Here is a 14,776-nt window from a genome sequence, read left to right as displayed (position 1 = left end):
GAGATAAGAACTGGTGACTCTCAAAGTCTGGTGTCAGGACCAGCCTTATTGCATTATCTGGTAATGTGTCAAGTGAAAATGGTCGGGCCCAGTTCAGACTCACTTAATCAGAAACTCAGGGGGTGGCACCCATAAATCACTGTTTTAACAAGTTCTCCAGGTGATTGAAATGCATGCTAAAGATTCAGAATCATTGGCCTTGATGTTCCTACCTTCAGCCAGGTACTTCTGTCACTGCCTGCAGGCCCCGGGTAATTGTGCTTGGAAACTTATGAAAGATCACTGCTTGAACAAGGGATAATTACTAGAGTCTTCCTTCCATGGCCAATTCTCTGGGAACTGTTCACCTTACCTTCTTCCAGGGATGTTTCTCTGAGTTTCTGATCTTCTTCTTGTTACCCATATTATCTTCCATATTTTGAGCTTCTTTGCTGACCATTCTAGCCACCTTTCCTGCAGTCTACTGGGTTCTAACCACCTAACTCATCTACTTTATGATATCTGTCCATAAGTGTACTTGGTGTGTCTTTAGAACCTGAGTCCTCAGCTCTTTGTGCATTCATAGCCTTTCCTCAATGTTCCTGGTCCCTGCTATCTGCTGCTAGCCTGCTTTAGCATGCATGTGTTGGGAAAAGAAAGTTAAAGAAAGGATTTAGAAATTAAGAAGCTTCCATCTCTCTAGAATTACATTTTTGTTCAGAGTGGTTTTATTACTGTGATTAAAGAGTGATGTTTGTAGAACATCTGGAGCAATTGCATTTAAATATACAAAACTCTTTCCAGAGTGAAATGACGCAGCTAAATAATGGTGATTGAATGCTGCTACCTGTTTTGTTGCCATTTTAACTTATCTACTTCAATTTCCTTTTTTTTTTTTTACCTTGTACATTGTTGTTTTGTTTTTGTTTTTGGAGGGGGGATGGTGGAACTTATCTATCTTGACTCCTACTCTGTCTCTTTTCATTTACCATAATACATTTCCATTATTCAAACTTGACGGCAGTATTTTTATGTGACTGTATTTTTCATTTCCTGTGCTTGCTCAAGCCCAAAACCTGAGTAAATTTCTGAGTTAGCTCTCATGTGAGTAAAAAACAAGGTAGCCTCCACTTTTACTTCCTCACGTCCACTCATAAATTGCACCAACTGCCTACCTTTATTCTCTATGATTCTCTAACTGCCTACCCATGATTCTCTCAAATAAACTTCTCTTTCACAACTCAGGGACCTCCAGCCTCCCTGACACCCTCCCACATCTTTCCTCCGCTCATCTAAGAGCCTCCTTTCCTGTTCATTTTGTGTTCCCTTTTATCCCACTCCAAACCATCCTCTGAAGTTATATTAGAGAAATAATTTTGAAATGTACTTAATTAGCCAAGTTTCCACATTAAATTATTTGATGTCTAGACCTCCATGACCTAAAAAATAAAACTTCAACTTTGTAGTGTGGCATTTAAGGTCTCTTAGGACCCGATCAAGTGTGCTTTTTTAGCCTGGACTCTTAGCACTCCTCCTCTTCAAGTAGTTTGAGACTTCAGGTCACTTTATTTGTCATTTCCTCAATAACACTGTGTTTTATCATGTTTCTATGTCTTGCCTTTGTTATTTTCTCTTCTTGGGATATCCTTACTTTTTTTTTTTTTTTCTGTGTGACAGACCTTTAAACATTGCTCAGAACAACTTGAGCCTCTACAACGTTTTTGGAAGATTTACATACCTCTTTCTCTAGGTTCCAGCAGTATCTCATATGTACTTATTCTAACATTGTAAACTTTGCCACCATGCTGGTCTCTCCATGATCTAGTTGAGAAGAACTAGATTCTTGCAGGACCAACAGAAGAAGTGTTCTTCCCCTAGATGAGCTGAGAGTTGGGATCATGGGAGGATGTTGTTGGAACAAACGAGAAGTGTGTGAGACCCAGGAAGGGTGAACTGCAGGATGAACACCCAGCAGTGCGAGGGAAAGGAGAATGATGTGTAGACTATTTCTGCAATCTTGACAGATTCAAGAAGAAAGAGGCTTTAGGGGAAAAGTCAGAAAACATAGAGTTTAGCTCAAAAAATAAAAATAAAAAACTAAGAGAAAGGAAACATTAATGTATCAATTATCTTTTGTTTCTTAATCCACCACTACAAAAGTTAGTATATATATCACACAACTATTTTATTATGTTTGCAGATTCTGTGGGTCAAAAAATCAGACAGAGCATAACATTCACATTAGAGAGATGTAGAGATAGTTGTCTACCTTGTAATGCAACAGAGGAAAATGCTGTTGTATAGAAACATACTGCTTTCAAAGTGAGGAACAGTTTTCAATTCATAAAATAGAGAATAGAGTGGAGAAGACTTTATGAAAGACATATATTTTGGGTTTGGCTTTAAAAGAGAAATTTTATAGCCAGACTCAAGTTCAAGGGCTGAGTGAGTAAGCGAAAGGGCTAAACATGGTTAGATTGCAGCCTTTATTGGTGACGGCTGGCACTTACAGTGTGTGGTAAGATATAAATTCTAGAGAAGCTTTGGTACGTAAACTAAAGAGTATACTTTTATTTATTATGCAGCAAAGAATCACTGATTTTTTTTTTAAATTTTAAGCAAAACCATCCCTCTATAGCTCATCAAATTTTGATACTAGCTTATTCTGGATATTGCTAAAGAAAAAATATATGAGAGCCAGATAAATGTTTACAGGGGTTGTGTCCCCAAATCTCTAACAAGTAAACTGCTTTAAGGTTCCAGTGATGAGATCATGGAATAAATGGTAAAAGTGATGAAGGGTATCCTTGCACTCCATACCAGTCATCTTTCAGAATAGACACTCAGTCGGTTGTAACAAGAAAGTAAGCTCCATAAGGGCTGCTTGCTGTGTTAATAGTGTCTAGTATATTCATATATTTTAGGTTAAAAATAGATTAGGAATTATTTTTTTATTTTTTATTTTTTTTGTATTTTTCTGAAGTTGGAAATGGGGAGGCAGTCAGACAGACTCCCGCATGCGCCCGACCGGGATCCACCCGGCGTGCCCACCAGGGGGCGATGCTCTGCCCATCTGGGGCATTGCTCTATTGCAACCAGAGCCATTCTAGCGCCTGAGGCAGAGGCCACAGAGCCATCCTCAGTGCCCAGGCCAACTTTGCTCCAATGGAGACTTGGCTGTGGGAGGGAAAGAGAGAGACAGAGAGGAAGGAGAGGGGGAGTGGTGGAGAAGCAGATGGATGCTGGCCGGTTGGCTCAGTGGTGGAGCGTTGGCCTGGCATGCAGGACTCCTGGGTTCTATTCCTGGCCAGGGCACAGGAGTTTTTATATGTGTTCCTATTGCTGTATGTACCATACAATTTCCCTTCAAAACCAAGGTATTCCTGGAGGAGATAAGTGGTTCTTAGAAGTTTGGTTTTGGTAACTGATTTCAGCAACGTAATTGAACATTTTGTGTTAACAGTTGGTTATTAAGTAAAAAAAAAAAATAAGTTCCCAAGAGTAAACTTAAATTAGGTACAATTATAGTATGCTGGAACAGAAATGATAATATGCTGTTTCCCAGAAAGCTTTCATCCATTTCTGGCACCTTATTGCAGATGAATGTATTGAAGTCTACAGAACTTAAATGACTTAGTCAGAATTATTCAACTAGTAAATATTTGAAGCGACAATAAGGAGTAGGCTTCTAATATTCAGTCCGATATTATTTCCATTGTGTAGTGTTGCATGCCACTTTAATTTTAAAGTCAAATCTTAGCTTGAACTGTATGAGAAAAAATTCTCTATCTGGCTCTGCTCAATTCCCCTTAGGAGAAGCCACCTCCTGTAGCTGCTGAAAATTTTCAACCCTAAGGTACCAGAACTCAGGAAAGGAGAGGACATAATTGTTCTAGTTAAATAAGGTATGTTTAAAGAGACACAAGTAGACATTTGTACATTTAACGTATTGTGTATTTGCTTTGGAGAACTGAATTCAGGTACACTGGACTTTGTCTAAGGTAGAAGACCCAGAGATTTATAGAATTATTAGCATATTCTCTAGAAAAGACCTAAGGAATTGCTAAATTCTGTATTTTCAGGTTGGAGAATAAAGATCCCAGGGAGATTAAGTAAAATGTCCAAGATTACAAAACTATTAATGATTATCAAAGTTTAGAGACCAAACCTTTTAATATGGGAGAAGTAAATAGTTCTTTTCAGGTATAAAATGCACATCCTAAAGTTTTTATTAAATTGAATTTATACCTGAAACCTATGTAATTTTATCAATCAATGTCACCCCGTAAGGTGATACATTTTTAAGATTTTTAAACTATTTGATGTTTATTTATGATATGTAGCATATCAATTCAACAAACACCACGAACACGCCATCCATTTTCAGAGAGAAGTTCATCAATATTCATCAAATGCTCCAAATGCTCTCAGCTGCCTAATGTCAGTCCCCTTTTTTTCCCTTTTTTTAATATTCACTCTTTTCACTTTTATTTTAGATTTTATTTATTCATTTTTAGAGATAAAGGAGAGAGAGAGAGCAGGAGCGAGAGCAAGAGGTGAGGGGGAGGAACAGGAAGCATCAACTCCCATATATGCCTTGACCAGGCAAGCCCAGGGCTTTGAATTGGCGAACCTCAGCATTCCAGGCCGCCGCTTTATCCACTGCTCCACCACAGGTCAGGCCACGTCAGTCTTCTTTCCACCTCAGAAAGAACTACTCTCCTGATCTTTATTTTGTTGTCATTCTCTCTTGTTCTTTATTCTTTTACCATGATGTGCATTAAACCTAAATACCTATTTTCTTTTTTTTTCATTGAGAGGAGGGGAGGCTGAGAGAGACTCCCACATGCATCCCGACCGGGATCCACTCGGCCTGTCTAGTAGGGGGGGATGCTCTGCCCATCTAGGGCTCTTGCTCTGTTGCAACCAGAGCCATTTTTTTAGTGCCTGAGGCAGAGGCCATGGAGCCATCCTCAGCACCCAAGTTAACTCCCTTTAATCTGGGCCTTGGCTGCAGGAGGGGAGGAGATGAGAGAGAGAGAGAGAGAGAGAGAGAGAGAGAGAGAGGGAGAGAGAGAGAGAGAAGCAAGAGTTGGAGGGGTAGAGAAGCAGATGGGCGCTTCTCCTGGTCAGGAATCGAACCTGGGACATCCACACGCCGGGCCGATGCTCTAGCACTGAGTCAACTAGCCAGGGACTAAAAACAATATCTTCTTTTTTTAAAAAAAAAATTTTTTGCTTGCTTTTAAACCTTACCAGAATGGCAACAAAATATTGGTATTCTTCTGCAATTTTTTTTAATTAAACAATATGCTTTGAAGATATGCCCATGCTGATGTAGACAGTTAATAGATTTTCAGTGTTGTATGAATTCCAGTTTATGACTGTTCCACAATTCATTCATTTATGGTCTCGTATTTGTATATTTGGCTATATGATGATCACTTCTGTTTATTGTTTTGCTATTACCCACCAGACTGCCACATGCATTCTTATGCGTGCCTCATGATAAGTATGTGCAAGGGGCTGTGCTGTGCACATGCCAGCCTTTCAAGATAATGCCCAGCTGCTTTGCAAGGTGGCTGTGCCAATTTGGACTCCTACAAGTGGTAAATGAGAGTCCCCAATGTTTTAAATCCTTGCCAGTATTGTGTCACCACCCTTCTTAGTTTTTGCCAAATTGGTGGGTGGATATTAGCATTCAAAGGTTATTTTTTTTTATTATGATTTCAGGTCCAGTATTTTTCTTTAAGGAATGCATGTACAATATTACAAGATGATGTGAAATTAAGACATTTTTACATATTCATTTTAGACAAAATGAGTAAGAAAAATAACACATTTACATAAAAAACTCTATGTTTTTGTTAGAGGGTATTTTCACACATTTAGAGTGAAGGTTGTTTATATATTCAGCGACAACTTCATGTTTGTTAATATTTAATGATAAACTTGAATTAATTAAATGCAGTTTAATTTATTTATAATTATTCATTTTATCATGCTGTTTTCACTCATCCTGGACTAGAATATAGTAAGATGGGAACTATATATATTTTATACACACACACACACACACACTCACATACACACATTATATATACATTACATATATGTATAAATAACCTAAATAGATTATTGTGTAAAGTTTATAGAAGTAATAACACTGTAACTCTTAGGATTCTTGAGATTTTTCACAATCTAATCTTTTTAAAACCCTTTTAGATCATTGGTGGATATGTGCCCTGCCTATGCTGATTATGTGACATTTGATGACTAGTTATGTGACACAGACTTTTCTGGCTCCTGTTGTAGGTTAGTTTCTGCCCCAGTGGCATCTGATTTGGTAACACCAACACCAACTACTTATTTTAATGTGCTGGTAAAATTTTGGAACCCCTAGTACCCATTTCTACCATACACTGAATCATATAAGAACACTTTTGCTATAATAACTTATTACCAAAAATATATAAACCCAAAGAAGTAGAACATCTTTTGGTAAAGACCCAGTAAGAGCCCAAAGTTAAATGAGATTTATTTATTTATTCATTTTAGAGAGGAGAGAGAGAGAGAGAGAGAGAGAGAGAGAGAGAGAGAAGTAGGGGAGGAGCTGGAAGCATCAACTCCCATATGTGCCTTGACCAGGCAAGCCCAGGGTTTCGAACCGGCAACCTCAGCATTTCCAGGTCGACGCTTTATCCACTGCGCCACCACAGGTCAAATGAGATTTAAATAAATATCTCCTTCTATGATCACGGTTCTGCTCAGTTTAAATTCAAGTTTGACAGAGAAGGTCACCTTTTTAGTATAAAGCTATTTTGTAATGAGATACTGAACATTGAAGCAATGAGGTCACTTCATGCATTACAGTTGTCATAAGGACTTTGGATGGTCACATATAAATAATCAGAAGGAATAGATGAGGAGACCAAGTTTCTTTTAGGATCTACTTGATGCTCAGTATTTCTTTTATAGCTTACAATTCAGACCTGTGACCATCACAGTTTTTAAAACAATGAATGACGGAAGCAAATGGTTTTTGTATTTGAAATTGGATTGACGAGACCTCGGCACTCTGGATTCCTATCCACTCCTCCTACTTTCTATTGGTGGGTTCTACCCTTTGATGGCACCAAAGGACACAATCTCAATTTCAAGTTGTGAAAACTTCCAGAAGCCATGCCAACTGAACAGCGGTTCTCAAAAGAATAAACTCTACTGATCCTAGTTGGCTTTATTGCATGACAAGGTCCAGTAGAAAAATGGAGGCACTGTGGATTCCCTGTCTTACCCTGGCAGACCTGCATGATTCAAGATCTGGAACTACAAGTTTAGTATAGCTTACGGGTGTCCCTGAGGTTCCATCCTTTGTGTATTGCATAACTCCCTTCCCAACTTCACCTCTAACCTTCACTCAAGGTGGACCTACCCCACCTGCTTGTTGCTCTGTCCCCATTAATTCTGGACTTTCTCTGCATGCGGCTTTGCTCAATGTGAGATCACTCGCATGGGAAAGCAGACTCTCTGCTCCATTTGGCTAATTAATCTCCGACTGTGTCTGTGGCTCACCTTGTTCCTATGTTTACAAATTATAAAGTTTCTGAAACTCCCTTCTTAGCTTTCCTTCATCTTCATATACCCCACCAAACAAACTCCAATTTCAAAAATTCATTACATCAAGGCATTCTATTTCTACTAACTCAAAATCTATACCTCTAACATTAATAATCTCATAATTACTCTCAACAAATCTTCTTAACCAAATACATTTCTTATACTTCTAATTTAATCTAATTTATTTCCTCTTTCATTATGATGTATTTTCCTTGATTATTGCTACTTGAAGGTACCCAATCACATTTTATTGTTTTACATGATTTTGGATCTCATTGAGCAGATAATGCATATGTAAGAGGAAAACATAACAATTTAATATCTAGAATTTTCTGAGATCTTGTTGTGTCCTAGGCAGATGATAGTTTGCTACATGTGTTATCTGTGTATATATCATTTAATTCTTACAGTAACTCTACAATGTAGTACTATTATTATCCCCAATTTATAAATATGGAAACTGAGATACAGACTTATTCATGATCACACAGGAAGTGACTTGTGGAACCAATAGAGATACGGTGCAAACACAGGAAGTCTGGCTCTGGTCTCCTCATTCTTCCTCACGAATCTCCACGTCTTTGTTAACATGATACATATTTTACCTTCTGTAAATTCTTCCTGAACGAGAAAGGTCTTTTAAATAAATAAATCTATTTCTTAGTCCAAGAGCATGGACAGAAAGTTGTACAAGAATTCAAAAGCTGAAGCAGTCACATCCAGTATTTATATTTAAGAAGAGCTTTTGAGGCAGAATACGACAGGACTTTCTAATGCCTTGTGAAGATTATTTAGGGAGAGAGTTTTAAGCAGAAGACATCTCTCCTATAATGGCATCATATTGGGCCATATGGATTTCCAACATACCTTAAGAGTGTGGAGATGGGGACAGGGCACAGGGTGACCTGTGAGCGTCAGCAGCTTGTACGAACTGATGAATACAATCATCACGCAAGCACTCTGTTTCACTGAGAACTTTTACCTATGCTTTATCATGGTCAGGGTGCTGTAACTCCTTTTGCTTTTATCTGGAAGTGAATACAATCTTATCCAGTTTGGCAGGGAAAATGCTGGGTCAATGTGAACTGCTAGGCAATTGGATGTTAGAGGAAGTCATAACATTTTTTATGCTGTAGGGTTCCTGCCCTCAAGGAGTTTACTGTCATGTTAGAGAGAAAAGACTAGTACAACCAATTTCACTAGAGAAAAAAAATGTAATGGTAGGCTTTATGAAAGTGACCATAAAACCCTTGTACTATGGTGGTGCAGAGGGAGAGAGGTAAGAAGTAGATTTGTTCACCTTTCTTCCAGCATGCCCACATGTGTACTGTTGTTTAGGTTCCATGAAAGTAGTGGTTCTCAGCATAATGAGAGAGCCTTTTGAAATTAAAAATGCATCAAATGCTGTGTGCCCCAAAGCAATGTCCAGAAAGTTGACTAAACATTGAATCTTCAAGCAGAAAGATAAGCATCCTAGGCACTGACTCAGCTCTGTCTGCAGTGTTGTGTTAAGTGTGCCCTGTGGGAGTGGTTGTGCCACTGAGCTGGTGTCCGGAGGGTGGCGCCGACCCTGTCCTTCTCTTAGCATCAGGGGCGAGACGGTGGGTGCTGAGCTGAATCCGGCTCCCATGAATATGAGCATGGCTGCTCTTTGTGTCCACCTTTAGTGTTGGTGGCCAGATATTAAGCAGTCAGTTCTACAATTGGATTTCAAAAATAATGTACAGTGTATTATTTTGCTCAAATAAGAATTAACTCTTTTCTTAACTCTCTTGTAGTGATGACATGTGGAACCATTGACTTTTCTAACTTAATAATTTTGCTAATTTTGAAATGCTTTTCTAGATTTTGAGCTTGAAGAAATTACAAAAAAAAATAATCAAATTCAAATCAAACTTTAGCTCATTGAAGAATTTGTAGTTATACATATTTCATTTCCATGGACACTTGAGCAGAGTTTGATGTATACTGGGCACTACACATGTGTTAGAGTGAATGGGTAAGTAAAATATAGACAAAACTATATAATAAAATATATAAAAATGTTTTTTATTTCCCTAATAAACAATGGCAAAAAAAATGTTAGATTCATACTGCTAGGTAAATCTAGCAATTCATTTATCTCACAATAAATTGGTTTTGAAAAAGTAAGTGAAGAATGAGGTGCAAATTTAGTGCTCAGTTTCATTATCTCTTGTATTTACACTTTCCTTCTAAAGAAATAAAAAGAAAAAAACCTTTTAATAAATAAATACTTAATCAGTACTACTGCTTTCTTTTTCTTTTTTCCAATTTGTGATTAATAACTCTGTGCTTTCAGATAAGCCCTGAATCCCACAGAGAACATTATGCTCAATATTTGGTCACAGTTTGAAGGCAATCCCAGATGGTTTTAAAGAAAAACTAATTTTAAGAGAATGCAGTATAAATGATTAATTATTGAACTTATTAAAGGCCACTTTATCTCAATGCCTGTCACTGTGTATTATCTTTATATCAAATGTACATGAATCTAAATGTATGTTGACATATTCGATAACAATAAAACTGTGAAAATGCCATAACAACCAGAAACAAAACAGGTGAATTTTAGAAAATGTTAATCTTTTACGCTTTACCTACACTGGAATGAGAAATTGAGTTCCTGAGGTGTGGGGGCCCAGAATGGTATCAATGCAATTATATATCTGGAGTCAAGTAAGATTAGAAAGTAGGAGTTTACTAAGACACCCTTCTGATCTGCCAGGATCCTAGTGCGTCCTTTGAGGACTCTCCACCAACCTTCATCAGGTGACTAAAAAATTCATGTGGCATCAAAGTTCCTGCCTTCATCTTTCCTAGGCAGTTCTGAGATCTTTTCTGGCCACCTCCCACTTACCTACTATGTCAGGCCCTTGGAGTCCCAAGGATATGTCACTCTTTCCAGGGCATCTATAAAAGTTGTTTTGAATTAAGTAACTCCAACCTTTTAAGAATCCTATGAACTAACAGAATTGTAACAACTTTTTCACGATTAACTTCTATATTTACAAGAGGCTCACTTTGGGAGCATTGAGTTTTTTTCATTGACAGAGATGGGAATGAGCATGTCTTACCCTAGTTTTCTATCAGGTATTAGAATAATCTAGCAAATTCTGTTTTCTAGTGATACTAATTTTGAAGTTTTATTCTTAGATTATTGATGATGTCTACAAAATTGAATCATTTACTATATACTTTGCTGTAAAAAATGTTGAGAATTCCAACCTGCGATAACAATTTAGGAATCCATTCCTGTAGCTTGATGTGAAATGCATTGTGCTTAGTAGGCAAACAGGTAGGCCTAGTGAATTAGAAAACAAACAAATAATCAAAACGCTTTCATAGTTGTTCAATAAATTGTGACCTAATTCTCACCTTAATATTAATGCAAATGTTCTGCCAGTGAACAATGCACAATTTCTGTTATTCATTTCATGAAGAATGCCACAAAGTTCTCCATAAACCTGTAAAAGGACATCTTTTGATTAATCTATTTTCCAGATGAGAAAGCAAATACCAGAGGAACTGAATATTTATTGGTTTTAGAATTGATGGATCATATTTAATGATAGCCAAAGAGTATTTTTTTTAGGTTTGAGCTATAAACATTCTGTACTGGTAGTATATAAAATATCATTCTTTTATGAGTTAAATATAAATAAAAAAAATCTTGAAAGATGCATTTTATGAGCAATGATATCACTAATCATGACACTTAATGAGATTAGAGCCTCTTCCAGAACCAATTAAATTTCATAATTTATGTGTATAATTTAAGTTTGTAGCTGTAATTCACTCACAGTGTCATTTACCAGGCACACATAACTGATTTTTAAATGACTCATGGAGTATATTTAGAGCTATAGGGTAGCTTTTTCTCATAATGAATGTTTATTACACTTAGGAGTAGAGGTTTTATTCATTTATTATACAAATAGATAATGCTAGCATTAATATTTTTATTTAAGTGGTTCAAATTTTTTTCACATTTGGACTTTGTAATTTTTAGATAACAGATATTTTTCCCCCAAATTTACTTGTATATATTTCTATATATAGTTTTCATTTTTAATAAGAAGGTAATATATAGCTTAATTACATTCAAATGTCTGAAATTTTAGAAAGACATAAGTATCTTTTAAATAAAAATTAATACATGTCTGACACTTTAATTCACTTTTTTTTTCCTTTTTTTATTTTTCTAAAGTGAGAAGCAGGGAGGCAGAAAGACAGACTCTTGCATGCACCAGACCAGATTCACCTGGTATGCCCACTAGAGGGCGACGCTCTAGCCATCTGGGGCATTGCTCTATTGCAACTGGAGCCATTTTTTTTAGTGCCTGAGGCGGTGGCCATGGAGCCATTTTCAGTACCGGCGCCAGCTTTTGCTCCAATGGATCCTTGGCTGTGGGAGGGGGAGAGACAGAGAAAAAGGAGAGAGGAAGGGTGGAGAAACAGATGGGCACTTCTCTTGTATGCCCTGGCCAGGAATTGAACCAGGGACTTCCACACACTGAGCCAACGCTCTACCACTGAGCCAACTGGCTAGGGCTAAGCTCACTAATAAAATTTAGTTATAGATAAAAATGAATTCATAAATTCCATTGATCCTACAGATATTAATATTTGTATTATCAAGTTAGTCATATTCTTTTTCATGTCACTTAATAACCTTTTTATTTGATAATATTATGAATTTTTTTTACATGTTATAAAAATGGAATAATGATTTTGATGGCTATACATGTAATTTCATGAGTCCAATATATACATATACAAATATATCCCACAAGTTTTGGTATGTTGCATTTTCATTTTCTTTTAGTTCAAAATATTATTAATATTACCTGACATTTCTTATTTGGCTCATGAGTTACTTTGAGAATATACTTTTTATTACTTTCATTACTTAAAAATTCTTTTGGGGAATGTTCATGTGCAAATAAAAAGATTGTGTATTTTGTTTTATGGAGAGGAGTGTTCTATAAGTGTAAATGTAAATTTTTTAAAATAGGTTGTTAGTGTTGTTTGGATCTATACTCTTACTGATTTACTGTGTATTTGTTCTGTTAGTAAAGAGTGGTTGAAGACTTCAGTTATAATTGTGGACCTATTTATTTCACTTTTATAGTGCTATCAGTTTTTGTTTCATATACTTTGAAGTTCTCTTGTAAAGTGCTTATACATTTAGGATTGTCATGTCTTTTTGAAGAATTGACCCCTTATTATGACATAATGTTCCTCTTTATCACTAACAATATTTCTTTTTCTGACTTCTACTTTATCTGCTATTAATATATCCACTTCAGCCTTGTTTTAGTGTTTATATAGTTTGTTTTTTTTCACATTCTTTTAATTTTAATCTATCTGCATCTTTATATTTAAAGTGTGTATTTTGTAGCTAGAATATATGAGTTTTGGGGGCTTTTTATTTTTACTATCTGTATTAGCTGTTTTCTATTTGTTCCATCTGTTTTTCTTTCTCTTTTATTGTCTTCTCATAAAAACTGAGCATTTGTTATAATTCCCTTTTATCTCTTTATGAATTTATTCATTTATGTTACTTTTTTTAGTGTTTACCTAAAATTCACAATATACATTGTTAATTTATTAGAGCCTGCTTCAAATATCAATATACCATTTCATGAATGCCATGTAAGGTAATGTAAGGACCTTACAACAATATATTCTCAATTCTTTTCTCCTATCATTTGTGATATCTTTTATAAATTTTATTAATACTTTTACTCTTGCTATATACATATGTTGCTACTAGTTTTCCTTTGGAGTATTTTATATTTTATATCAATTAAAAATGAAAAAGATTTTTATTTTACATTTATTGATTCTGTTCTCACACTCTTTATTTCTTTGTGTAGATCTAAGTTTCTGTTTGCTTTTTTAAATTTTTATTTATTTATTTTTTTATGGGGTGACATCAATAAATCAGGGTACATATATTCAAAGAAAACATGTCCAGGTTATCTTGTCATTCAATTATGTTGCATACCCATCACCCAAAATCAGATTGTCGTCTGTCACCTTCTATCTATGATAGTTTTCCTTGTGCCTCTCCCCTTCCCCCTCCCCCTCCCCCTCTCCCTCCTTCCCTCCCGCCCCCAAGTTTCTGTTTGCTTTTATATTGCTTCTACCTGAAGTACTTTCTTTACCATTTTTTAAAAGTGATAGGTCAGTTTTTCTTTGCCTGATAAAGCCTTCTTCATTTTTGAAAAAAAAATATATATTTTCACTGGGTATAGAATTCTGGATTGATTTTTCTTCTTTCAGCATTACATTGTCTTCTAGCTACAAAACATCTACAATAATTTTAATATTTGCTCCTTTTAAATTAATGTGTCTTTTTTTAAAGCAAGTTTCAAGATTTTTTCTTTGTTTTTGTTTAGTTTTTTAGCAGTATGAGTAAAATACAACTTGAATTTTGTTTGCTTTTTATCCTGCCCAGTGTTCTCAGAATTGCTTGAATCTGTAGCTTGGGTCTGTTTGTAATTTTGAAAATTGTTGGCTATTATTTCTTCAAATAATTTCCCTGTCTTGTTCTCTCTCTTTTGGGATTCCAGTTACATATATATTATAACATTTGATATTATCCCAACACTTTTGGATACCTTTGTGGTTTTTTTTTTTAACTCTTTACTATCTGAATTTTAGTTTTTTTTAACTCTTTACTATCTGAAATGTAGTTTCTATTGATGTTTCTTCAAGTTCCTTAATTATTTCCTTGACTGTGTTGAGACTATTAAAGAACTTGTTGAAGGTATTTGTTATCTATTTTACTGTGGATTTTTAAAATTCTAACATTTTTATTTGATTTTTTTCCTTATAGTGTTCATCTTTCTGTTGACCTTTCAGCTTGATCTAATATACTATCCTCTTTTTTCATTAGATGCTTAAATACATCAGTCATTTAAAATTTCCTTATCAGAGAGTTCTATCATCTGTGTTATAATTGAATCTGGCTCTGATGATTGCTTTGTCCATTGGTAGTGTATCTCCTTTTCTCTTTTATATGCCTGGTGATTCTTTGTTATTGTTGTTGAAAATTGGCTACCTGTGTAGTTCATTAAAAACTAAGGTAAATAGTATTTACTTTAAGAAATAAGCATATCCTTTAGTTTTTCTAGTCTTTTAGTTCCAGGGT

General features: G+C 35.6%; 1 protein-coding gene across 4 annotated transcripts in view; it reads left to right on the top strand.

Annotated features, from left to right (window-relative positions):
• Positions 1 to 14,776, top strand: part of DLGAP1 (DLG associated protein 1) — a 978,693-nt gene that overhangs the window by 22,174 nt on the left and 941,743 nt on the right. The gene's annotated exons all lie outside the window — the stretch shown is intronic.

The sequence above is a fragment of the Saccopteryx leptura genome, chromosome 11, assembly GCF_036850995.1.
Source record: "Saccopteryx leptura isolate mSacLep1 chromosome 11, mSacLep1_pri_phased_curated, whole genome shotgun sequence".
NCBI lineage: Eukaryota > Metazoa > Chordata > Mammalia > Chiroptera > Emballonuridae > Saccopteryx > Saccopteryx leptura.
The sequence above is the reverse complement of the archived record's forward strand: the minus strand, read 5'-3'. Positions and strand labels throughout refer to the sequence as shown.